The 24,727-nt window shown below is 35.3% G+C and overlaps 1 long non-coding RNA gene across 2 annotated transcripts; it reads left to right on the top strand.

Annotated features, from left to right (window-relative positions):
* The first annotated feature begins 210 nt into the window (after window positions 1–210).
* LOC118197276 (uncharacterized) lies at window positions 211–12,499 on the top strand. 2 transcript variants are annotated; one of them, XR_015042841.1, is made up of 3 exons: window positions 211–357; window positions 2,112–2,266; window positions 12,357–12,499. It is a non-coding gene; the product is annotated as an uncharacterized LOC118197276 (long non-coding RNA). The 2 variants fall into 2 exon arrangements; XR_004759560.2 differs by having other exon boundaries at window positions 212–357; window positions 12,353–12,499.
* Window positions 12,500–24,727: the final 12,228 nt, after the last annotated feature.

Here is a 24,727-nt window from a genome sequence, read left to right as displayed (position 1 = left end):
GCAAGGATGTATTTAGCATAAGCAGTTTCAACAATTCTTTTTTATTAACTGACGCTTTGTTAGCATAATATTTATACTATTTACTCATTATGTATGGAAAAGCAGTTTTCGTCTTTTTCACATAAGGAGAAAAGAAAACAGAAAAGTGGTCATTTCTACACCTTTTCCTGCTCTTTTAAGGACAATTTAAAATTTAAGGCGACTTAGCCTTGACGATGAACTATATATTCTTATCATCGTTAAATTTTTTTCTCCTGAGGTTTTGAGTATAAAAGTGGGCTGTCTATCGCAGAAAATTTATATCTTCTTGTCTCCTACAGTGAGTAAGAAACTCTCAACATCACCATGCATTACTTGGTAAGTATAAATTGCTCCTTGTATTTTGAAAAATTGGCAGAAATTTCGAATCTTTGATGTAAACCTTCTATAGAATATAGAAATTTTTATAAATGTAAATTAATAAAAGTAATGAAATAGATTATAAAATGCTAATTTTAGACTTCGCGTTTTAGACCTCTTCCATAAGCAGTTAAAATTTTATTTGTATAAACAGAATTTTTTCTTAAATACATATCTTTGTTTGAAAAAAACTTACAGATGTAGATTTAAAAAATACTGTAAACTACCTACGGTTGCCATAAGATAAAACTAAGTCTTTACTCTTTAAGACAATAAAAACTCCATTGAGAAAATGAATGTCGTGTCTATGATAAAGCCAATTCAAATAGTAACATAGGCGAAGGTGACAGGACTGGTAATCTCCAAAATGTTATCATCATAGAGTATATGTCTCTTAAGCAAGACCCCGAGTTTTTAACAATTCACTAAGTATGGCCGGACAATCAAAAATGTATGCAGCTGGCAGTTCTGTGTCTAAGCAGTTATCACAGTTCCTGTAGTTTTTCCTACAGTCTCTGTCAATTTTCCATCCTCTGTGATGACCAGTTCTTAGTCTGATTATGGTTTTAGTTATAAGTCGATCTCCACTTGTCAGAACAACTCGTTCTTCTACTAATAGCCTTTGGAAACTTTGGAAACATCACTGGAGTCCTGAGTAGTAACAAAGAGTTTACTCAAAACTATGTTCATGCGAGTGTAGAAGGTACAGAACAAATGGAAAGGGTTAAATTACCCTTTATTTCTCACAGCGTACAGCCGATTCCTCACTTCAGGATACAAAGAACAGGCCTTATAGTCTGAAACGTAAAAAATAAGAAGTAAAACTAACTGAATTAAATAAGGACTAAACTCAGATACTTTGCAAAGCCTAGTAACGCGAAGAGTGGCCTTTTAAACTGTACGTATGTAGTGAGCAGAATGCGGGAAACTGCAATATGTCTGAAGTATCGAAGAGAACTAAGTTCAAAGGCAGACAGCAATTGACTGAAAAGCGTGTGCGAGGTAAGGCAGCGCGAAGTCTCTCTCTAACTCTCTCTTGGCTAAAAGCCACAACTTAAAATACTTAACAGTTTGCACGCTCAATTTGCAAAACCAAATTTTTTCGCGTTTATTCTGGCCGGAAATGAAAAATAAGAGAGGATAACAAAGTTTTAAAATAAAAATAAACGTTAGTAAAACTTAAAATCCTTACACACTGAACGACTCAAAGAAATTAATCATAGTAAATAGATTATGAAATGTATCCAAACATTAAAAGTTATTTTAAAATAAAAAAAAAGATTGATAACTATATTTCACCATTAGTATACGATTCTATTTTTTGTGTACAGTGAACAGAAATGGAAATTGGGCTACGGACTTGCTATACGATGTTTTTAGAAACTTAATATATTTATTAGTTTAATGCATAACGTAAGATTTGCTGCATCACAGTAATATTAAAAGTTGTGGATTAGATTAATTTTGAAAATTCGCTTTGTTAAACTGAAAAGCAACGCTGTTTTATGATATCAATGATGAGGAAAGTTTCTCTTAAATTTGGCACCATATTCTAAACATTATGTAGGACGAAAAACGTTTAGCAATAAAAAATAGATTCCGAAGGGTTAATATTTCATTTTTAAACTTATCAAATGCAATTAAATACGAATTATAATTCTGAATCTTAGTTTAGGTAGAAGTTTCTGACAATTTTCCCCTTTAATTTTCAGTTCGCTATCCTTGTCTTGGTGGCCCTGATGGCAGTGGCCTTCGCTCAGTTCCCATACTATGGTACCTATTACAACACTCATGCCTTGGGATACCCCTATGCCTATAACTATGGCGTCTACAACCCTGCTCTCACCTACTTGCTGAAGAAATGAGCGTAAGTTTTAATCTTTTTTTTTTAAATCATTCTTGTTTTATAAGCACTATAGTTAGAAATTGTGCGTATATTCACTTACAATTTAAGTGCAGTATATTTGAATTAAACTCCTGTCAGCTGCTTCTTCATGGCAATCTTGATTATAAGAATAAATATGCATGTGTGGCTTTATTTATCTTAGTTTTAAAGCAGGCCAAGTAGATACGGCTTTTGACGTCCTTTTATACTTTGATGTTCCTCTCGCATTTTATAAGACAGTTTTCAAGAAGGAATTAACGAACTAAAATATTTAAAATGTTACAAAATTTGAAGAATTTTTGAAGTTAACTGAATCATCAGCAAAAGGATCTTCGTTAAGTGGATGCTTTTTTTACCTGATATTCTTAATGCACAAGTAGTATTTTGTTGTGGTATTAGAAATATCACTTTCCTCATGTCCAAAACCTATATCACTATTTGCTATTTCATTGAATGTAGACATTTGAGTTCAAGATTGTATAATAAATGATGACAGTTCAAACTTAGATTATTATTAAAATTCTTTTATAAAACATATAACTGAATATTTAGTTAACATTTGAAATTAAACTTCGGTAGTGATACGTGCTGATGGAGATGTATATAACAAAACACATTAATTAAGCTCCAAAAAGATTAACTTCTGATATACCAAGAAGCATAAATTCAGCATTGAATCATAAAACCAAATCCAAATAATCAATTATGTCACTGCATTGAAAAAATATTAACATGTTGTATCTCAGTAGTGTGTTTCATAGCATCATTATCTGTACTATCAAAATCTGTGCGAGTCTGTCTATCTGTTTATTTGTCACATCACTTCCTCCGGAACTGCGAGGAGTTGATTTTTGAGAGAACTACCACCGGATTCCAAAAATTCGTGGGAAGCCATTTCAACTATTCTCATCTTCATACGACTTCAGTCAGCTGAGCTATTAATTAAAAACTCTGAAAACGCTGTCGCACTCATTTTTTCGCACTCTGGAGATAAAAATCTGCTTTATTTCGAGAAGTTGCCACTGCTGGCTCTCAAATCGTAGAGTTTGTTAATGAAAATATTTTAACTTTTATAAAATACGGATTGAAATAACATTGCCAAACATCTAATATATTATTATTAAGGTCATATTCTGACGCTGAAGAAAGCATGCGATTGCATGTGACGTCACTGTATGCTGAAAAATGTTTCGTTAATGCCAGTTTAAATAAATAATTACTTTTGACAACTTGTGTATTTAAGGTTAGGATAACTTGTAAGGATCTTAAGTTTTACTAACGTTTATTTTATTTTAAATCTTTACTATCACTTCTTATTTTCTACTTCCGGCCAGAATTATAAGCGTGAAGGAGTTTATGCAAAGTTGTCTGGCGAACGCCAAGTATTTAAGTGTGGCCTTTTTGCCAAGCAGAAGAGAGGAAGCCGTGAGTTCGAAGCAGGCCGCTTACCTTAGAAGTTACGCAGTTGCTACTTTGCCTTCCAGGCCAGAGGTTTTAATCCTCTTGATAAATTAAACGTATTGTAGTGTTCACAGTCTCTGTGCTACATACGCTTCCTGTTATTATAAGGCCAATCTTATTCTAAAGTTAAATTAGAGTTTAGTTTTATTTTGATATCTTTTAAGTTAGACCCCGAGTGGAGGGTCATTGTATTCCGAAGTACGGAAGTCATTGTATATAAAGAAAAAAATAAAGGGTTTTGTATACCCTTCGTCTGTATCCTGTCTACTTACTACAATTAGTGAACATAGCTTTAGTAAGCTCTCTGTTCTAGTCAGGTCATTGTATGTTTCCGAAGAAGGATAGAAGAAACATTGAACCTGATAGTGGCGCCCGACGAAGAATAACCATGGCCGAGTTTCAAGAAGAACCTGTGCTGCCTGCAGAAACAGCTCAGAATCCAGAAATGCCAGCTGCCGCCCTGGAAGGATTTGGGTATATTGTCCAGACCATGCGCGCTTCGATGAAACCAGAAGCAACGTTTAATGGAAACTCACAGGTAACCAGTTTTTTGGAAAAATTGGATGACCACTTCATGCTCTACCCCGTGCACGAGTTTCAAAAAGTTACCTTAGCTACCAGCGCTTTGAGGGGCCAAGCGCTTAACTGGTTCAAATGTATCGGCAGAAGTCTCTTGGGTCAAGCAGGAAGTCCCACCTATACCTACGAAAATTTCAAGACTGCCCTACTAAAAGCCTTCCCTGTTGTAAGGGATCGTGCGAAATTAGAAACAGAACTTTTCAGTATATATCAACAAAGAATGGAAAACATCTCGAGTTTTATTTTAAGAAAAATTCACGTTTTCAAGCTCTTGTATGGAAACCGTCCGGATCCTGAAATAATTCAAGTGATTTTGCCGAGGTTACTACCCCAAGTGCAAGACTTTATTGAATTGAGAAATCCGACTACACTGGAAAAATTATTTGAGCTAGCAATCCAGTTTGAAAGTAGAAGAACGGCGGACGTCGAAAGAAGACGCCAATATCAACAGCGAAACCAATTTGGTACGCCAAGACTACAGCAAACTCAAGCACATGGCTACGGAGAAAAAGCGAATCAGTGGGCAAGGAAACCCGAGCATTCAAAAACAGCCGGCGAACGTCGACAGTTCAATAGCAACCCAGGAAAAAAGTCTCAAGGCCAGTGGAGAAAGAAGGAAAGCACCGAAAGAAAAAATAATTTAAACTAAAACGGATTTCTGCTGACGAGAGGGTGCGGAAATCCGAAGGCCACGAAAACCCCTCTTCCTACAAGTTAAATACAGTAATGGTGAAAAATTTAACTCTTCCGAAGATTGAAGTCTTGGTAAATAATATCCCGGCCACCGCACTCCTGGATACCGGCGCGCAGTGTTCCTGTGTGGCAGAAGTCTTTTTTAGAAAGTATTTTCGCAAATACCGCATATATAATGCGGATAATACAACAGTATTAGCGGCGCAAGGAGAACAATGTAAGTGCGTAGGTAAAGTACCTTTGTACATCCGTATCAAGGACGAACAAGTAAAGGTGATGTTTTTTATAGTAAAGAATTTGCAAGCACACTTAATACTAGGAATAGACTTTCTTTCAGACGCACAAGCTACACTGGATTTTAATGAAGCGTCTCTTAAGCTGACGATGAAACCAGTGCGTGTAGAAAAGGTTGAACCGCCAAGGTTAAATCTCGACCACCTGCCTAATGACGAGCAAGATAGAATCCGACAAGTGGTAAGTGAATTTGCTTCCGTATTTAGTGATATTCCAGGATTTACCCAGGTTACTAACCATAGTATTGACACCGGAGATGCATTGCCTGTTCGTCAAAAACCATACCGGTATGATAAGAATAAGGAAAAAATTATAGAATGGCATATTACCGATATGCTACGTAAAAAGATCGTAACGCCTATCTCAAGTAGTTATGCTAGTCCGGTGGTTTTATGTAAGAAAAATAATGATTATCCTTTGGAGCATCCAAAAAGGTGGAGATTCGCTATTGATTACCGTAAATTAAATTCCATAACGAAATATCCGGTATATCCGTTACCGATTATAGAAGAAATTTTAAGGAACATAAAATCAACCAAATTTATGACAACTTTAGACTTAACGAATGGTTATTTTCAAATAGGGATCAGGCCTGAGGACGTGCCTAAGACTGCTTTTATAACCAAGTCTGGCACTTATGCATTTTTGCGAATGCCGTTTGGCCTTTCAGGCGCCCCAGCAACATTTCAGCGATGCATGGACATTGTGTTAAGACCTGTTCTCGGAAAGTCCACATTTATCTATTTAGACGATATCATTATTACTAGTGATAATCTAGACCAACATGTACAGGATTTAAGACAGGTGTTTTCTTTATTAAATGAGGCCGGTCTAAAAGTTAATGTCGAAAAATGCAAATTTGCAGCCCCTGAATTAAAATATTTAGGTTACAAAATATCGCAAAAAGGGATCGAGACAGATGAATCAAAAATAATCGCTGTACAAAAGTATCCGACTCCAAACACGGCAAAGAAGCTCTCTTCTTTTCTAGGACTTTGTTCATATTATAGGTCCTTTATAAAAGATTTTGCGGCTATCGCTGAGCCATTGTTAAAATTAAAAAGGAAAAAGGCAAGATTCTCGTGGACGGCCGAAGCCAATAGTGCTTTCGAAAAATTAAAACAAGCATTAACGCAAGCCCCTGTGTTGAAATTTCCTGAAAAGGATGAAAATTTAGAAATTTCAGCGGATGCTTCGGATTATGCGGTAGGAGCGGTACTTTCGCAAAATCAGCAGCCAGTAGCATTTTTTAGCCGAACTTTAAATCAAACACAAAGAAACTATTCCGCGACCGAGAGAGAGGCACTTGCAGTTCTGTTAGCAGTGCAAAAGTTCCGAGTCTATTTTGGAAAGGCGCCGATAACAGTATATTCTGATCATGCGGCGGTAACTAGATTGTACTCTGGAAAAAATTTATCCCCAAGGTTAATAAGATGGGCACTCAAGCTACAAGAATATAATCTGGTAATCAAGCATACCCCCGGAAAGGAAAATATCGTAGCAGATGCCCTGTCACGAATTAAATTAGACGAACAGGGTAATACCGTAAAAGTTGCAATGCTGACAGCGTGTACAATAAATTCCCGAGAAACTGTAATAACCGAACTGGGTAAGGATCCTGAGTTTGGAAGTATTTATGAGTATTTGAAGGGTCCTGAAAATTTTAGCCACCAAGATATTGTGGCGATAAGAAATAGGGCGGCCCATTACGAACTAATAGATGGTCTATTATTTTATACAAAAACTACGAATTCCAACAACGAATTTCGACCTGTTATCCCAGCTAGTCTTAGATTAAATATCCTGCAAGAGCTCCATGACAGCCCTTTAGCTTCTCATGCTGGTATTCGAAAAACTACTCAACGCGTACGCGAGGCAGTCTACTTTCCTGAACTGCAAAAGTTAACAAGGGCGTATGTCCAGTCCTGCCCAACATGTCAAGCCGTTAATTATATTAATTTCCGCCCGGCCGGGTTTCTAAATAGTATTAAATCCGAATTTCCAAATGAAATAATCGGCATCGATTTATTGGGCCCTTTCCCAAAAAGTCAGTTAAACAAAAGTCGCTATCTCCTTGTTATAGTTGATCATTTTAGTAAATGGACCGAAATTGTTCCCTTAAAACGAGCCTCCGCGAAATTAGTTACCGATTCTATTTTAAATAAATATATTTTAAAATACGGGGCGCCCCTAAAAGTTATATCGGATAATGGTCCTCAATTTGTAAGTAATATATTTGAAGACATGTGCCAAAAACTGGGCATACGTCATTTAAAAATGGTCCCGTATCGGCCGCAATCAAATATAGCGGAACGGGTCAACAGAAATATAGTGAAAATTATCCGTAGTTATGTTAAAAATTTTCATAAAAGCTGGGATAACTATGTCAATGAATTTGCTTTCGCCCTTAGGACCGCAAAACATGATACAACGGGCAAAACTCCTGCTGAGTTATTTCTAGGCAGAAAGGTTATAACACCGTTAGATAAACTATTTTATGTGCAACAAAGAGCCCCAGAATTTAAAATGGGTGATATAGAAAAACTAATAAAAGAAGCAAAAAAGAATACGGAAGTAGCACAAAGAAAACAAAAATTGTATTATGACTTGAAACGACGGGGAGTAACTTATAAAGTAGGGGATGAAGTACTAAAAATTAAGCATTCACTTTCTTCAGCACCAGAAGATAAAACTGCCAAATTTTTTCCACGCTTTGAAGGACCATATGTTATAGAAAAAATAACTCACGCTGTTGTAGTGTTAAAGGCAAGAAATGGTGAAACCTGTTCCGCAAACATTGACCAGATAAAACCATTCTATGACCGTAATAAAATGCAAATTTTTTCAGATCTTTTGCAGGATCCGGTACGGCAGACACCGCAGGTACAAGTTCCAGAGGTGGGAAAACGACAAGTACAAGGGCAAGCCAATGAGAGACAGAAGCAAGTGAAAAGAAAATTGCCCCGCGGAAAAATTGAAGGTACAAAGAAAAAGAAGCCGTTCCACCGTCAAAAAAACAGAGTTCACGAACACCCCCAGAATGAAGAAGGGAGAAGGACGACGTATGTGGAAAAGACCGGGAGAAAGGACGGCAACTATAACCCGGCTGTGAAACGGAAGATTGACTCATCCGACAGAACTCTCCGCAGCAAAAGTCGCCGAACTGCGGAAGGGCCATCAGCGGCGGAGGAAAAAGTACAAGAAAAATTTGAACGGCCAACAACGAGGTCCAAGCAGGATCACGACAGAAGTTTCCCGGTTCCACCAAGACCAGCTGCCTTCAAACGGCCAAGACCACAAGCAGAGGACAGAAGGAAGATGTTCAAGGGTGGCCGTAGTGGTGAAAAACGGAAGCTTCCAGAGGAAAGCACTGAAGGGCGAGCCCGTACAAGAAGGAGGATCAACCAAGCTACGGTCTGCAGCACCTTTAAAGACTGGGCCCAGAAAAGGATGTCTGAATATTACAAAGATAAGTAAAATTTTATGTTACTTTACAAACTTAAGTTAATCTTTCATTCTTACTGCAAGTGGCAGATTTCAAGAAGTTTTACCTCATGCGAGGTCTACCTTTATCGCCAAAAGGGCGAGAAATGAGTTGTGACCGATTTTCTTATTATGTTTTTCAATTACTCGCGCGTAAAACTAAAGTTGATGTATAATAGCGTTGTATAAAGACTTAAATATTGTAAAAAGTTATTGTATAAATTTTATTTAAAACATTCTAACAAGAAAGAAGTTTTAGTCTGAAAGACTTTTTGAAATGTAGTATTTCAAAGTAGAAAGAATTGGCACTTGCTTTGAAAAGAATAGAAGTTAACAATTTACTACTAATGTATGTTTTCAAATGTGTAAAATTAACGGCATCTTGATATGTTCTTGTATACATGTGAACTGTTATTTTGAATGTTTAGAAATAACGTGATATGGTAAAAGTGAAAGTAATGTTAAAAAATTTGTTATTCGTGTGACTGTAAAGATTAAATCATGGTGAATATGTGTTAAAGGTTGAATGATGTAGTTAGGCTCTCTGACGCTACACTTTAGAGTTAGCCACTTTCAGAATAGTACCTCAGGGTCTAGAGTTGAAATGTGTTAAGAGGTCTCGTATGTTGAATTTTAACACGTTAGTGTTTTGATTGTAGGAGGAAGTGTTGAACACATAGACAGAAACACATTCGTGTTTGGTGTTTTTACAACACATGTCAGAGAGCACGGGGAGAGATAATTAAAATAGTCATGAATGAAATAAGAATGTTAAGAAAAGTATATTCTATGTTATTTGCAATGTCATTCTGTAACATTTCATTAAACTAGTTTTCCTTCCAGATCTCTGGAAGGAACCAGAATTGAATAAAGCTCCTGTTTTGATGCAGTACAGATGAAAAAGAAAAAAGATTGTTGTATATTCCGGGAGCTGCTATTGTAACAAATTTCTTTCTTTTAAAATTTTCTAGTTTCTAGCTAAGTTATGATTGTAAAAGTTTGGCCTGGCGTTAGTTTCTAGAGCTAAAAGTTTTCAACAAGGTCGTTTTAGACCTCAGTTTCAAACTAATTAACTCTGGCGGGAAGTATGTAAGGATCTTAAGTTTTACTAACGTTTATTTTATTTTAAATCTTTACTATCACTTCTTATTTTCAACTTCCGGCCAGAATTATAAGCGTGAAGGAGTTTATGCAAAGTTGTCTGGCGAACGCCAAGTATTTAAGTGTGGCCTTTTTGCCAAGCAGAAGAGAGGAAGCCGTGAGTTCGAAGCAGGCCGCTTACCTTAGAAGTTACGCAGTTGCTTATTTGCCTTCCAGGCCAGAGGTTTTAATCCTCTTGATAAATTAAACGTATTGTAGTGTTCACAGTCTCTGTGCTACATACGCTTCCTGTTATTATAAGGCCAATCTTATTCTAAAGTTAAATTAGAGTTTAGTTTTATTTTGATATCTTTTAAGTTAGACCCCGAGTGGAGGGTCATTGTATTCCGAAGTACGGAAGTCATTGTATATAAAGAAAAAATAAAGGGTTTTGTATACCCTTCGTCTGTATCCTGTCTACTTACTACAATTAGTGAACATAGCTTTAGTAAGCTCTCTGTTCTAGTCAGGTCATTGTATGTTTCCGAAGAAGGATAGAAGAAACATTGAACCTGATAAACTGACTCGATAACTAACTTGATATTGCCACGTAAATTCTTTTATTGAAAATGTTAAAAAAATCGTTATATTACACTAAATTTAAATCATGACATCATACGTATGCGTATTAATCTGATGTGTCAAAAGCTTTTGTTTCCCGGTTTGGCGACAAAAAAAAAATATTTACGAATTGGTTGTAGCTTGGAAAGAATAAACCGATTTCATTCACACTGAAATATTTTTATACACTTTCTTTTCAAATGTGCATAGACGTTACAAATTTTGCTTTGGCAGTATCCAGCTCATATAGAGGGACTTACTCTCTAGTTTTCTTATAAAACAAGTTGTTATGAAATTCACTTCAAGATTTTCTATAACTAAAGATTTTCAAGATATGTTTCTCATATGATTACTTTAAAGAAAAAAATTTTAATTGATTATTTTTCATGAATAAGATAGTTCAGCATTTCATTGACTAAAAATAATGTATCCAATTATTTATATATAATTGCTTATATTTTTTAAGTTAATATAACAAACTTTAGATGCTCTTCCTACAAAAAATTAAAAGAAAAATTTTAACGCAATTTCTTGAAAATCATAATTCGTAAGGACTTTTTATGATATTTAAAATAAGTTACAGAAACACATATTTGATTACAAAAATATGTTAACTTTTCATAATCTTATCTTTAATAAAAGAAAGAATCTGTGTGTCTTTCTTTCGTGCTGCGCGTAAGCTACGCAGGATCCTACGAAATTTGGTATACAGGTGGATCTAGACAAGAGCCAGTGCACCTCGAAGCGATTTTTTCGCAATTCGAATCAGATTTGTTTTAAAATTTTATCTTTTTGAATAGTTTCATTCTTTAGAAATGTGGTTTTGGCAACAGTTTTTCATTCAAATGTATACTGGACTGCTGATTGTTGAAAATTAGCGCTGTTGCCTCTTGGAAAAATGAGTGCGATAATTCTATGCCGTTTTTAAATTTAATGTTTCTCTTGGAACGTTTGTTGAGAGAAGGCAACGGGAAACTGGTTAATTTTATTTGTTAGGATAATTAATATTTGTATTAAGGGATATTGCTTACTACATTGTAATTTTGTTATATGTAATACATTTTTTTTTTTTAATTTGTGGGTTTTTTTTTTTTTTTTTTTTTTTTTTTTTTTTTTTTTTTGATGAAGTTTTCTGCAGAGTAAAATTCTGCGCAGTTTTTAAATCTAATGTTTGGTGTTGTTCCCTTCGGGCATTTTTCGGGTACATTTAAAAGCCAGGCGAAGGCTGGCCGTTCAGCTGCTAGTACTTAAGTAAGGCGAAAAATTTTAATGCGATTACAACTTGATAACGTAAATAAAGCATTCGAGTTTGAGATTCTCTTTGAAAGTTGTTTTCTTCCTAATTATTAATGTTTAAATATTTACTTTAAAACTGCACAGATTATTATTTCCAAACAGAAAACTTGTCCTTAGTTGCCAAATAAATGCGAATTTTTAAAAGGCTTGATTAGCAACCAGCTGTAATAGCGGCAAAGAATTTTAAAACATGGTATAGATGCTTGAAGAAAAACTGTATTGATTATTTTTTTAGTTACATTTTTTGGCTTATTAAATGTAAAATCACAGATTACTACAAATTCTTTTCAAAACCGAACAGAACAAATTAAAAATATTTATTATTGAAATAGAATTTGGAAAGAAAACGTAACTTTTGATTATTTTAATATTTTCATTTTCTATAATTTAAAAATCTAAAAGTAAATAAGTAGTACACATTATAATTTTATAAAAAAAATCAAACTTCAAAGAAATCAATAATTATGAAAACATTTAATCAACTTAAGCTTTGAAAAATATTTTTTGTTGCCATAAATATGTATGATCTTTGCAATAATTATGTATTTTACTTCTTTTCAGGTAGTAAATGAGAAAAATTCTGTGATGAAATACGATGATGAAGTCAAAAATGATGGAAATATCTTAATTCCTTTTATCTTTACTTCTTCCAATTCCTCGATTACCTTTCTGTTTCCAGTTCTGAAATAAAATACTCTAAAATGGAAATTCATCATTTGTCTTCCTTTATCCCTTTTCCCATAAACCTAGCTAATTGAAATAATTTTAAATACAATTCGTATTTTAAACAAAGTTGAAATAGCAAATATTTGATGATTAAGGTTTTATAATTACAGATTTTACATCTGCAGATTTAGGATATTTTAATAAAGATAATACGTTTGCATTGAAAACAATAGAAATGTTAAAATTCTTGCACAGTTTTATGTAATGTATTATGCACTGATATACAAAAATATGCAAAAAAATCTTAAAAAATTTCATATTATAATAGAACCCCTTAAAGAAGATTGATAAAAAAATTACAAATATGAAAAAATAATAAAAATTTAATTTAAATTTAATTTAAATTTAAATTTTCACATTTAGCAGAAAGGAATTCAATGGGCTTTTTCCATGTTAATTTTTGGTCAAGAATGACAACTGAATTTGTAGAAAATATTAAGTATCTTCCTAATGTTTCAACAGCGGAGAATCATCGAGTAACAAAGGAGCAATATTTTGTCCATTAATCTTTCTGGGAGCAATCATAGCTTTACCTTTTGAGGGATTGAAAGTGAGTTTATGAGAAATCGCTCAACTGGAGACAAATTCTAGAACTTCTTGTACTCTCAAAAGAATGTTATTCAAAGTCTTTCCTTGGAAAATTAAAAGTAATTCGTCTGCAAATGCAATTTTTAAACCACCGTCGAGATGATTTGAAAGATAATTTATTATTATGTTCCAAGGTCTGTTTTTTTTTAAGTCCAGACTCCTGTTCTCTGCCTTTGTTCGTTTTATTCATGCATGTAACTATTAATAGTTAACGTACTTCTGTAATCCCTGTGTTGTCCATATGTGGTGCTCGGGAAATCTGTATGAAAAAAAAAAAAAAAAAAAAAAAACTATTTAAACGTTGAATAGAACTCAATTCAAAACACTGAGAACGCTAATCCTATCTCACTGCGAATTCGCTACAATCAATAACAGCAATAAGTAAATAACTGAATTGAGATATTTTCCTCCAGCTTTTACACTCTTTTTAATTCTGCACAAGAACTGGCATTTTCTCGATTTTCTGTATAGCAAAAGAGTACAATTACGAGATTAAATGTGCTTGCTCCTGTATTGTAGTTTTCCCGTCGTAGATTTCTTCTCAAATAAGTCTCGTGCTGCATTGCACGGGAATATGAACCAAATTTAATTAAAAATTCTATTAAAAATAGCAAAATAAATACAAAATCCGTAACAATATATAGATACATTACGGTTATAATGAAAGTGCCATAAATCTAAGCCTTGTTAACTTCTTAAATATTTTACATTTATCCTTTAAAACTAACATTATACTGAAGGTGTGTGTGTGTTGGTATTACAATAGATAATTTTATTGCTAAAATTTATACACCTTTTATTATTCACATCATAAAATAAAGAATTACGGTTTAATCCAAGTACAGAGCACGCACGGACTATGATGACGTTTGGCGAGATTATGATGAGCGGTAAAAGCGGTAATCATGATGAGCAGTAAGCGAGTCATTTAGGTGTTGGCGGCAAGTTTCAAAATTGCGTCCACGCGGTATCGTATACTAGGATTTTACCAGAATTACCAGTCAAGTAAAAGCTAAAAAACAGAAGACAAAATATCTACAGAAATCCTATCCTATCGTTAATACTTATCCTTCAAGGTCTATCCACTTCAATGTCGTTAAAACGCTGTTTATTCCTTACAAAGTTTTGTTAGTTACAGTTATTCTAAGAATCGTTTTTCTTTGAAACTCTTTCTTACTGTTGCCATTACCATTTTCTTGTCTTCTCGTGATCTCGCGCTTGAAAGCCGTTGGGTTACATCGTTACTTTTAATTTTTTAAATCACAAGCTAAAGCAAGTTTAATATCCGCTTCATTATTAAAAACACAGAATAAGTTAAAGAACAAAAAAGTATTAAAATAGAAATATCCATTTAAACTCATCTAACCAATCTCTTAAAACTACAAAAGAGTTTTGGCAGTAATATTATTTATTTCTATAAAACAGTAATGATGACAATCAAATACTTGATTGATTCTAGTTGATTTCGGTCTTCTGTAGAGAAGTTCTGTTTAGAAAGGTAACTTTCAAAACAGAAATTTGTTTAGTAGAAATGCTGGTCACTTCCAGAGGAGATCTCTAGGGAGAAAAAAATTGTTTTGGAAATGGGCGTAAATCAGATAGGCTTTGAAATTTATAAAGATTAATTCAAAATCTTTGCCTAAGCCTGATTTTAATTTTTATATCTGCGTTCGTATCTTGCAGTTAGATAAAATATATTAACGTTTTCCACAGACTTAACTGCACGAAAAGCCATGGAATGATAAAGAAAAATGCAACTCATAAAGATTCTTCCGTATTACAGGACTGCCAATTAGAGAACCAAGAAAGAGAACATTTGTCGCATTTCCGAAAGTGAACAGTTTTTCATTTTAAAACTTTTATTAAAATCAGAGATTTATAGTGCAAAATGATGAATACCAGAACACATAATTCTTTAAAAATATTCCAGTAATTCATTTTTTATAAACTTCAGGGGAACACAATGGTTTGTTGTAGTCATTAAATACAATAAACTCTAGCATATTGCTCATTCTGTAAGACGATCACAGAAGACCAGGATGATCTTCAATGGTGGGTGGTTATCTTAGAAATAGTTCACACGTTCGTTATTTATTTATTATAAAATATACAATATCTGTCCTTAATGAAAATATAGTTAACAATATATTGTTGCGTGCGTACGGGTTCGTTATGAAATGAATGCACGAGTCCGATGAAAAATGAACAAAAATTTATTATTATCACAACAAAAATGCTTAAATTTTCTCAAATTATCATGCAGTATTACAATATATCACAGTAGTTATCTTTTAACTACTCAAATATCCAATAGAACGTAATTCAAAACAGCTAAAGAACGCTAATCTGCGAATTCGCTACAATCAACAAGAGCAGTTTTCTAAATAACAACAAACTAAGCAAGCAACTAACTACAAACTGAGATGTTTTCCTCCTTTTATAAGATTTTAAAATCACTCGCTAGAATTTTCCAGTACTTTCTCGAAATCAAAAAGAGATATTTATTTATTTAATGCACGCGCTCTTGTATTTTCAATTTTCCGGCTTAGCTTTCTTTTAATATTCGTCACGCGCTGCACTGCGCGAGAAATAAAATCATTTAATTTATAATTGAACTAATATTAGCTTTTTAAATACCAAATTCGTAACACTGCCCCCTTCCCAAGGACTGCACGTCCCGGGCAGTACAATCCCTGGACAGGAAGCTAAACTTACAACTGTGGCATAAATGCATTAATAAGCATTACATTACAATAATAAACAACATGAACAATAAATGCAATAAATAAAACAAATCAAATGCTATCAAATACAAATCGAATACTAAATACAAATCAAATCAAATACACATTTAAAAACAAAATGGGCCATGGTCTTATACTACTTACAATTATTTACATTATGTACTATGGCCATTGTAGTGAGCTAACATGTCGTAATGAACGACTTTAGGTTTAGAGTTCGAACACTTACGGATCATGACGTCATTCAGTCTCTTCAGGACTTTATATGGACCATCCGAAGGTGACTGTAATTCAGGCCTGACTCCTTTTCGCCGAATTGGGTTCCACAACCACACCTTGTCTCTTTTGTTGAATCTATGTCCAGTAGCTCTCGCGTTGTATCTGGTCTTCACTTTCTCCGTCGTCAAGTTCACTCGCTTTCGTGCGGAACGGTGCATCACCTCAAAACGGGCCTTGACATCTTGGATGTGTTCCTCAGGCGATGAAGGCGCATCTGTACGGCGATGAAACAGGCGGTCACAAGGCAGACGAAGGTCTCGACCGAAGAGCATCTGAGATGGAGAATAGCTGGTAGTCTGGTGTTTCTTTTCGACCCTAGCATGATTTCGGCTGTTTCTCGAGCTGGTTCTTTCGGACAAAGCGTCGGCATTTCCAGGTGAGGATCCCTTCTTAGGATGGATAGTCATGTCTTCAGATCCTGAAAGCAGTTTGTTGTTTTTCAAGTCTAAGGAAAAATTGTATTTCCTTAAAAAGTCCAATCCGAGTATGCATGGATCTGTAATATCCGCCACATATGCCGTGTGATGGTAGGCGGCACTTCCAAATGTGATTTTCACGTTTAATTTCCCAGCTATGTCGATCTTTTCACCAGACGCAGTCTGAAGGGTAACACAGGATGGCGTCCAAATAAGTTTATCTTTAAACTGTTCAGCTAAATCTTTCCTAATGATGGTAACATTAGCTCCTGTGTCAATGATCATATTGCAAGGAACTCCATCGATATTCTCATTAATGGACATTCCGTTACTGTTGCTACTCACTGTATAAATTTTAAGCGCTTTAAAACAAGATTTTTCATTATCTGGCAAACTCCGTTCCTCGATATGGTCACTAATTTGTTTACTGCGTCGTTGTTGGGAAATGGTCTTATTTTCCGTACCTCGGGGTGTTCTGCAGTTTCTTCGTATGTGGCCTTCAACTCCGCAGTTCCAGCACTTTAGGATCGGTTTCTTTTCACTTCTGTTCCGTCTCAAGCCACTGACTTGTCTGGTAAAATCATCTGCTTTATATTTCGTACCCTGGGGTGTTCTGCAGTTTCTTCGTATGTGGCCTTCAACTCCGCAGTTCCAGCACTTTAGGATCGGTTTCTTTTCACTTCTGTTCCGTCTCAAGCCACTGACTAGTCTGGTAAAATCATCTGCTTTATATTTCGTACCCTGGGGTGTTCTGCAATTCCGTCTTAAGTGACCTTCACTACCACATCTCCAACACCTTACAGCTACTTTGTTCTCACTGCTACTCCGTATCAAAGCATCGACTTGTCTGGATAAATCATCTAAACGAGCCATCAATTGATCCACTGGCTCGTGGACTCGCACAGCTCTGACTGGGTGGCTATCTCTACGAGTTGCTTGCTGGGTTGCCTCGACTTTTACGGCGTACAACAGAGCGCTTTTTATGTCCTTCACATCTGCCATTCGCAGTGCTTTCTGTATTTCAGGGTCCCGGATGCCATCGATGAAATATTGCAGGGACAGGATTTCCCTTGTTTCTGTCGGGCACTCCGAAAAGGCGAGGTGGGACAGCCTTTCAACATCCGTGGCGAGCTCCTGAAGTGTTTCGGTGGGCTTCTGCTGACGGGATTTTAGTTGAAGCCTGCTGTAGTCTTTTAAACACTTCTCTCCAAAGCGCAGCTCCAATGCGCCGGATAGAGCTTCAAAGTCTAGTCTCTGGTTTTCGGGAAGATTCTGCAGGATATCCGCTGCGTCTGCTCTCAAAGAAGCGGCAAGATGACAGGCCTTAGCTTGAGAATCCCATTCATTCGCATCCGCAACTATAGAAAATTGGGCCTTATACACTTTCCAGGATGTCTTCCCATCATATGTGGATAACTTTAGAGATGGACGAGCAGGACGAGATTTTAAATTCGGTAAGAATTTAAAATCATCACTCCTGCTCCCTGCCGTCGCTACGAATTTCTTTAAAGTATCGATTTCTTTGGCAACTGCAGAAACTCTCTCATCAATCTGTTGTTCGATTTGCTCTTGGACGGTAGAAACGCTTTCTTCAATTTGCTGCTCCACTGCAGAAACTCTTTCCTGAATTTTTCCAACTTTGCCTTCAACTGTGTCTATTCTGCCTTCCATAGCCTCGACTTTAGTTTCTATTATGCAGGCAATTTCTCTTTTCATTTCGTCTTGACCTGCTTCAATCTTTTCTTGTACAGCTTTTATGTCTTCATTAAAAGTTACTTGACCAGCTTCCAACTTTTCGTGAACGGATTCCTGTCCCGATTTCATTTCTGCTTTAACGGATCTAATCTCTGCTTTAACAGAGTCTTTCATCTCTTCTTTAAATGATGCTTGGCCAGCTTCCATCTTTTCTTGGAATGCAGCAAAAGCACTAATGAGCTGTCTCAATTGTTCCTCCATCGCTCTTGTTATTGGCATTCAAACCCCACTCCTGACACCAAAAATTGTTGCGTGCGTACGGGTTCGTTATGAAATGAATGCACAAGTCCGATGAAAAATGAACAAAAATTTATTATTATCACAACAAAAATGCTTAAATTTTCTCAAATTATCATGCAGTATTACAATATATCACAGTAGTTATCTTTTAACTACTCAAATATCCAATAGAACGTAATTCAAAACAGCTAAAGAACGCTAATCTGCGAATTCGCTACAATCAACAAGAGCAGTTTTCTAAACAACAACAAACTAAGCAAGCAACTAACTACAAACTGAGATGTTTTCCTCCTTTTATAAGATTTTAAAATCACTCGCTAGAATTTTCCAGTACTTTCTCGAAATCAAAAAGAGATATTTATTTATTTAATGCACGCGCTCTTGTATTTTCAATTTTCCGGCTTAGCTTTCTTTTAATATTCGTCACGCGCTGCACTGCGCGAGAAATAAAACCATTTAATTTATAATTGAACTAATATTAGCTTTTTAAATACCAAATTCGTAACAATATTGTTTATATATGGTAATAAAAATAGCATTTTGAAGTTATATTTAGCTATATTTTGGGTTTTGAGAGTGATGGTTGCATACTATAATTTGTGCAGTAAGTGTAAGTAAATGCTAAGATTTGATGAGTCTTTCATTAGACTTAACAGGATAGATGGACATATGTAAGTCAGTCTGTGATTACATAGTGAGGTTTTACGGGATCTGGAACTTATAAACCCATCAGAAGTGTACGACTTCTCACTAGATATGAAGTAACTACAAGTTATGATAAGGTTTCAATAACCATTTTTAATAAAACAGAAATTTGAGCATAAATCCACTTTTTTGTGCTAAATATCAGCAACAACTGGTAGTGAGGCAGCTAAACAAACACATTCAAATTTAAGTTAAGACGTAAAACAATAATCAAAGAGTACACAATTTGAATATGCTGCTGGTTCAGTAATTCGTCAAAATCAAATTATCGGCAGCATAATAGCACAGAACCGAACAATCACAACTGTCAAAGCTAGCAGGGACTAAACGTATCGTGCACGGGTAGCCAGAAACACGTTCTATTTTAAAATCCAAAATCTTCAGTTTAAGTAATAGCTAACTCATTTTTATTCTGGTGAGGAAACGGCAAACAGAAGTTACTAAAGGCTAAAATTATAATAATTGGTTGGTTTGAATAATAAGCTTACAACTATAATAAAAAGAAACAAAGTGCATATAGACGGATTTTACATTGTATTGCAGTGTAGTACTTCTGCGTCTTATCTATTGGGTCTACTTGGCAGTCGGTAGGCACTTGACTATTGAGTGGGTGCATTGCTACATAATATAATGGGAAGGGCATGAATTTCTCACTCTTAAGGAGTCCTACTGCTGTTCGTGTCTTCGACAGCTATGTTTCATGTCAGAATTCCATCTTCGAAACACCGTACCACAGCTACAGCCACGACGGTAGCCACGTCAGTCTGATTTATACTAGTATTAAACACCAGTTGCACTTCTCTCCCTTTTCAGCACTACGCAGTTTCAATGCAAATTTCCCGAAACTATATACTTACGATAAAATACAGTCGACAATTCTATCATGCCGCTTACCTTTGAGAGTCATAAGAATTTCTCAAAACACGCACAAACAATAGTGCGGAAGATTAGTTCTGTAAGACTTCATACATGTGGGATGAGGTTAGGATTCAAATAGAGGAAGGGAGTGGCATTTTAAGGGTATTTAATAATGAAAGAATAAACATGATTATGGTATGTACAGAGTGAAAGGAAGTAAGATAAAAAGTTTGATTCATCATGAAACGGAATTACATCATCAAGCAACATTGTCGAGCGGGATAGTTCAGTTACATCCATCGCCACGCCATAACATCATCGGAACGGAAGTCTCTTTTTATTTCCTCACGCAGCTTGAAGAAGTATCTCGCTGCTGTAGCTGTTGCCAGATTTAGGAAAAGGCGGATGAGTTGTAGAAGCGAATGTCCACACGGCCATTCTGCCTTGCCGGGCGTCCTCGCCTGGGGGTTGATCTGAAAAGAAAGGAAAAAACAAAAAGCAGAAAAAGAGAAAAACAATTAATGTCCAGGTGGCGAATGTTAGCTTTGTGCACCACCAGTTCATCTTATCAGTACAGGTTGACATCATAATGGTGTCTTCATGGCGTATCTTTCGTACTTCGTAACAATCAGAGGGATGAACTGTCTCATAAGGACCGAAGAATTTGGGATGAAGTTTAAGTCCATGTTTCAGTTCAAGTCGAAGATTCAGTCCAAGTGGAAGTTTCAGTTCAAGCTGGATTGGCATTTGGTGTCCAAGTTTATATTTGCAGGCAGGTTTGCGACGTTTCTTATACTGTCGTATATGTGCTTGCTGTAAACGGAGGAGGTTCCGTTGAGCTTCAATGCATAATGCAGCTTTTTCATCATCATGCTGTGTCAACAATTTCATTGTCTTTGAAGTTCGTTTAAATTTTCTTCGTTTATACTTCCAAGCTCTCTTGTTGCGTATCTTTGGGTGTGAAGCGAATAAAGTGTATGAAACAGTAATTTTGATTCCAAGTATTTCAGCATTCCTTATTGTCTCAAAAGCTCAAATGCATCTTTTTTCTGTATATAACTTACGGTAACATTTGGATGTACAAGGTGATAAATTCAAAGTTATCTGAGATGCTTTTGGAAAAAGTTAAGCAATTTGACAAATTGTACTATCCGCTGGAATGTCAGAGACAAGTAGTTTACTTGGATTATTTTTCTGTTGTTTGGGAGTTTCTGCACTTTTAGCAGCTGTTTTTTCGTTTGCTTGATCAGCACATGCTTGTTCAAATTGATTCAGTTTATTTATCACAGTTTCTTCAGTATTCTGCACGTTTAATCATTATCGAGATCATCATCATCATTAGATTCATGACTATCATCATCTTCGTTGTCATCAACATCATCTTCATTGACACGATCTTCATCAACAACAGCAACGTCATCTTGATCAACATCATTATCACCATCTTCATTAGCTTCAGGAGTGCCATCATCATCATAAGCACCATTAGCGTTATGATTGTCGTCATCATCAATATCATGATCTTGATTCATGTCGTCGTCTGCGTCATCACCATCTTCATCAACATCATCGTCATGAGCTCCATGATTGGTATCAGCATCATCTTCGTCATCGTGATCATCCAAATCCAAAGTGTCATCATCTAAATCCAATTCTGAATCGTCATGTGCATCATCATTATCATTTTCCTTAACTGTTTTCTTCAACTGAATTTCATTTTCTGTTATTTTCTGAAAATCTTCCATAGCAGTGTTAACTCCGTGTGGTTTGTGAAGAGTAACGATATGTTGAACTTCCTCACGAATTTCAGATTTTGAGATGTGTGAAAGATCAGGTGGAAATGTCTGATCATCAGTAACATTATCAGGACTTGTGTTCCTCTTTACTTGCTTTGGAAATATGAACTGTCCTGACTCGGAACAGGGAGCTTACTCAAGCTATGTTCAATAAATTGTGAAGTAGACAATACACACAGGAAGGGTATACGAAACCCTTTATTTTTTATATCTTTACAGGGATTTCCGGAACTTCGGAATACAGAGACCAACCACTTGTGGTCTGAACGTAAGAATATAAAACTACTAACTAAAACTCTAACTGAAACTAACTTTGGATTAATATACAAGTGCCTAACTTTAAGATTGGCCGTTATTTAACAAAATCCGTATGTAGTACAGAGAGCTGCTAAAACTACGATACGTTTGAAATTATTAAGAGGACTAAACCTCTGGCAACCAGCAACCTAGTAAAACTACTATGGCAAGCGGTCTGCTTCTAATAACTCCTTCCTCTCTCTTGCTTGGCAAAAAGCCACAACTTAAGTACTTGGCGTTAGCAAGACAAATTTGCATAAATAAGTTAAAGCTTTTAATTCTGGCAGGAAGTAGAAAATAAGAAGTGATAGTAAAGATTTAAAACAAAATAAACGTTAGTAAAACTTAGGATCCTTACAACATTAACAAAAACTTGATCATTATTATTGTTGCATAAATGAATACCATCTTTATCAAATGTAAATCGAGTTTGTTGCAAAAAGTCTATTCAAATAATGGCATCAAGAGGAATCATATAGTCTTTTACTACATGGATTTTAGCAGGTAAAATAGTGTTTTGAATTTGAATGTAGTCTTGAAAGAATCCAATACTTTGAACTGTGTCTCGGCCAAGTCCTGAGAATGTAATTCTGGAAGGATGTATTGGTGGAGAACCAATTTTGCGGTATGTTTTCTCCGTAATAAGTGTTGCTTGTGATCCAGTGTCATAGAGAGCAGCTAACTGAGTTCCTTTGCAACGAAAATGAAAGTAATTCTTCAAAGTAACTTTTTTAATACATCACAATTCTTTAAATAGTCGGCAATGGATTTTCATCAAAGTCAAATACCTTTAGTTTATTCAATTAAACTTCATCAACACTGTTTAATTAATTATCATCAACATCAAATTCGAAAACGGAAGTGTTAATTCTTCAAAGTAATAATCATTTAAAAACAAAATGAATTTTCATCCAAATCAAATGCCTTTCGCTTCTTCAAATAAACTTCATAAAAATGCGTCATCAAATAATCATAATTTGAAAGAATATTACTTCCTGATTAGCATTACTTCATCAAATAAAATTAGCTCTACTTACGTGCTGACGCATCACAACAACGGGAATCTTGAGATATTATTCCATAGGTTTCCAAAGTATTCCATCATTTATAGTTATATAGTGGTGTCTAGGGTGGTTAGTTCAAATGGTGGAAGAGATCCAGGGGCCGAAAGAGTTCGCGGGGCCGAGCCCCCATGTGGGATGAGGTTAGGATTCAAATAGAGGAAGGCAGTGGCATTTTAAGGGTATTTAATAATGAAATAATAAACATGATTATGGTATGTACAGAGTGAAAGGAAGTAAGATAAAAATTTTGAAAGGAAGTAAGATAAAAATTTTGATTCATCATGAAACGGAGTTACATCATCAAGCAACATTGTCGAGCGGGATAGTTTAGTTACATCCATCGCCACGCTATAACATCATCGGAATGGAAGTCTCTTTTTATTTCCTCACGCAGCTTGAAGAAGTATCTCGCTGCTGTAGCTGTTGCCAGATTTAGGAAAAGGCGGATGAGTTGTAGAAGCGAATGTCCACATACATGATAGAATAGATCTACTTCCATAGATGATCAAAATCAACAAAAACCGTTGATGGTCGTCTTAAAAAGAATTCACTGCATTAGTTTTTGTCACAAGAATTTTTTTTTCGTTTAAAAACCATTTTTCTCTAGAAAACACTCGTAAAGAATATAATTCCATTCTTTCATTGGCATAGTAAATTTTTAACCTTTCATTTTAAATTAATATCTGCAAAATATGTGTTTACTGTATTTTTGAAAACATATGCTATGTATTTATAGTAGTACTAATAAATTAATACCTAATTTATATTTTTGAAAAAAACCTTTTTTTTATTGTTCAGTGCTATGTCAGTTTTACGGAAATAGTTGTTTATACCGAATTAAAGCCATCGGATTAAAGAGGGTTCACAGCATTAAAGTAGAGGGAGGACCCCAACTTTCGAATTCTGCTACTAAAAATTTGGAATGTGTCGATAAATTGTGATGAATAGATTCAGGTACGTTTGAATGAATCTGTATTTCCGTTTCCAGAGCAATCTTTTAGTCGTTGTTTCGACAATTATTTGAAACGATAGCTGAACTTTGAAACAAGACAGTTGTGTTAGGACATGTGTGCTAAAGTGACAACTTTGTTTATTATCATACATAAATTTACCTCCCATCACTAGGAATAAAATATTCAAAGGCCATTAAGGACAGCGAAGTAGGATTCCTCATAGGTGACAAGAATGCTTCTAAAATGCTCTTTTCAGTGATTTTCTTATATATCTTTTGAAGTGCTGCATTCCCGCTCACAAACAATCTTTATGATATTAAAATTGCTTAAATTATAAGGTATTTCTCCCGCCTTCTTAGCGTGCCTTCGTGGCGTGGTGGTTTGCACGCTGGGCGCGTATTCCAGAGGTCCGTGGTTTTAATCCCGGCGGAGGCGTTGCTCATTTTTTCTCTTGTTCTGCTTCCCAAGTCTCTACAAAACTAAATAGAAAGTGACGTGAAATATATTTTATATAT

This window comes from Stegodyphus dumicola, chromosome 8, assembly GCF_044657685.1.
Source record: "Stegodyphus dumicola isolate Sdum_Otavi_A_Nest chromosome 8, ASM4465768v1".
In the NCBI taxonomy this organism is placed as follows: Eukaryota; Metazoa; Arthropoda; class Arachnida; order Araneae; family Eresidae; genus Stegodyphus; species Stegodyphus dumicola.
The sequence above is the reverse complement of the archived record's forward strand: the minus strand, read 5'-3'. Positions and strand labels throughout refer to the sequence as shown.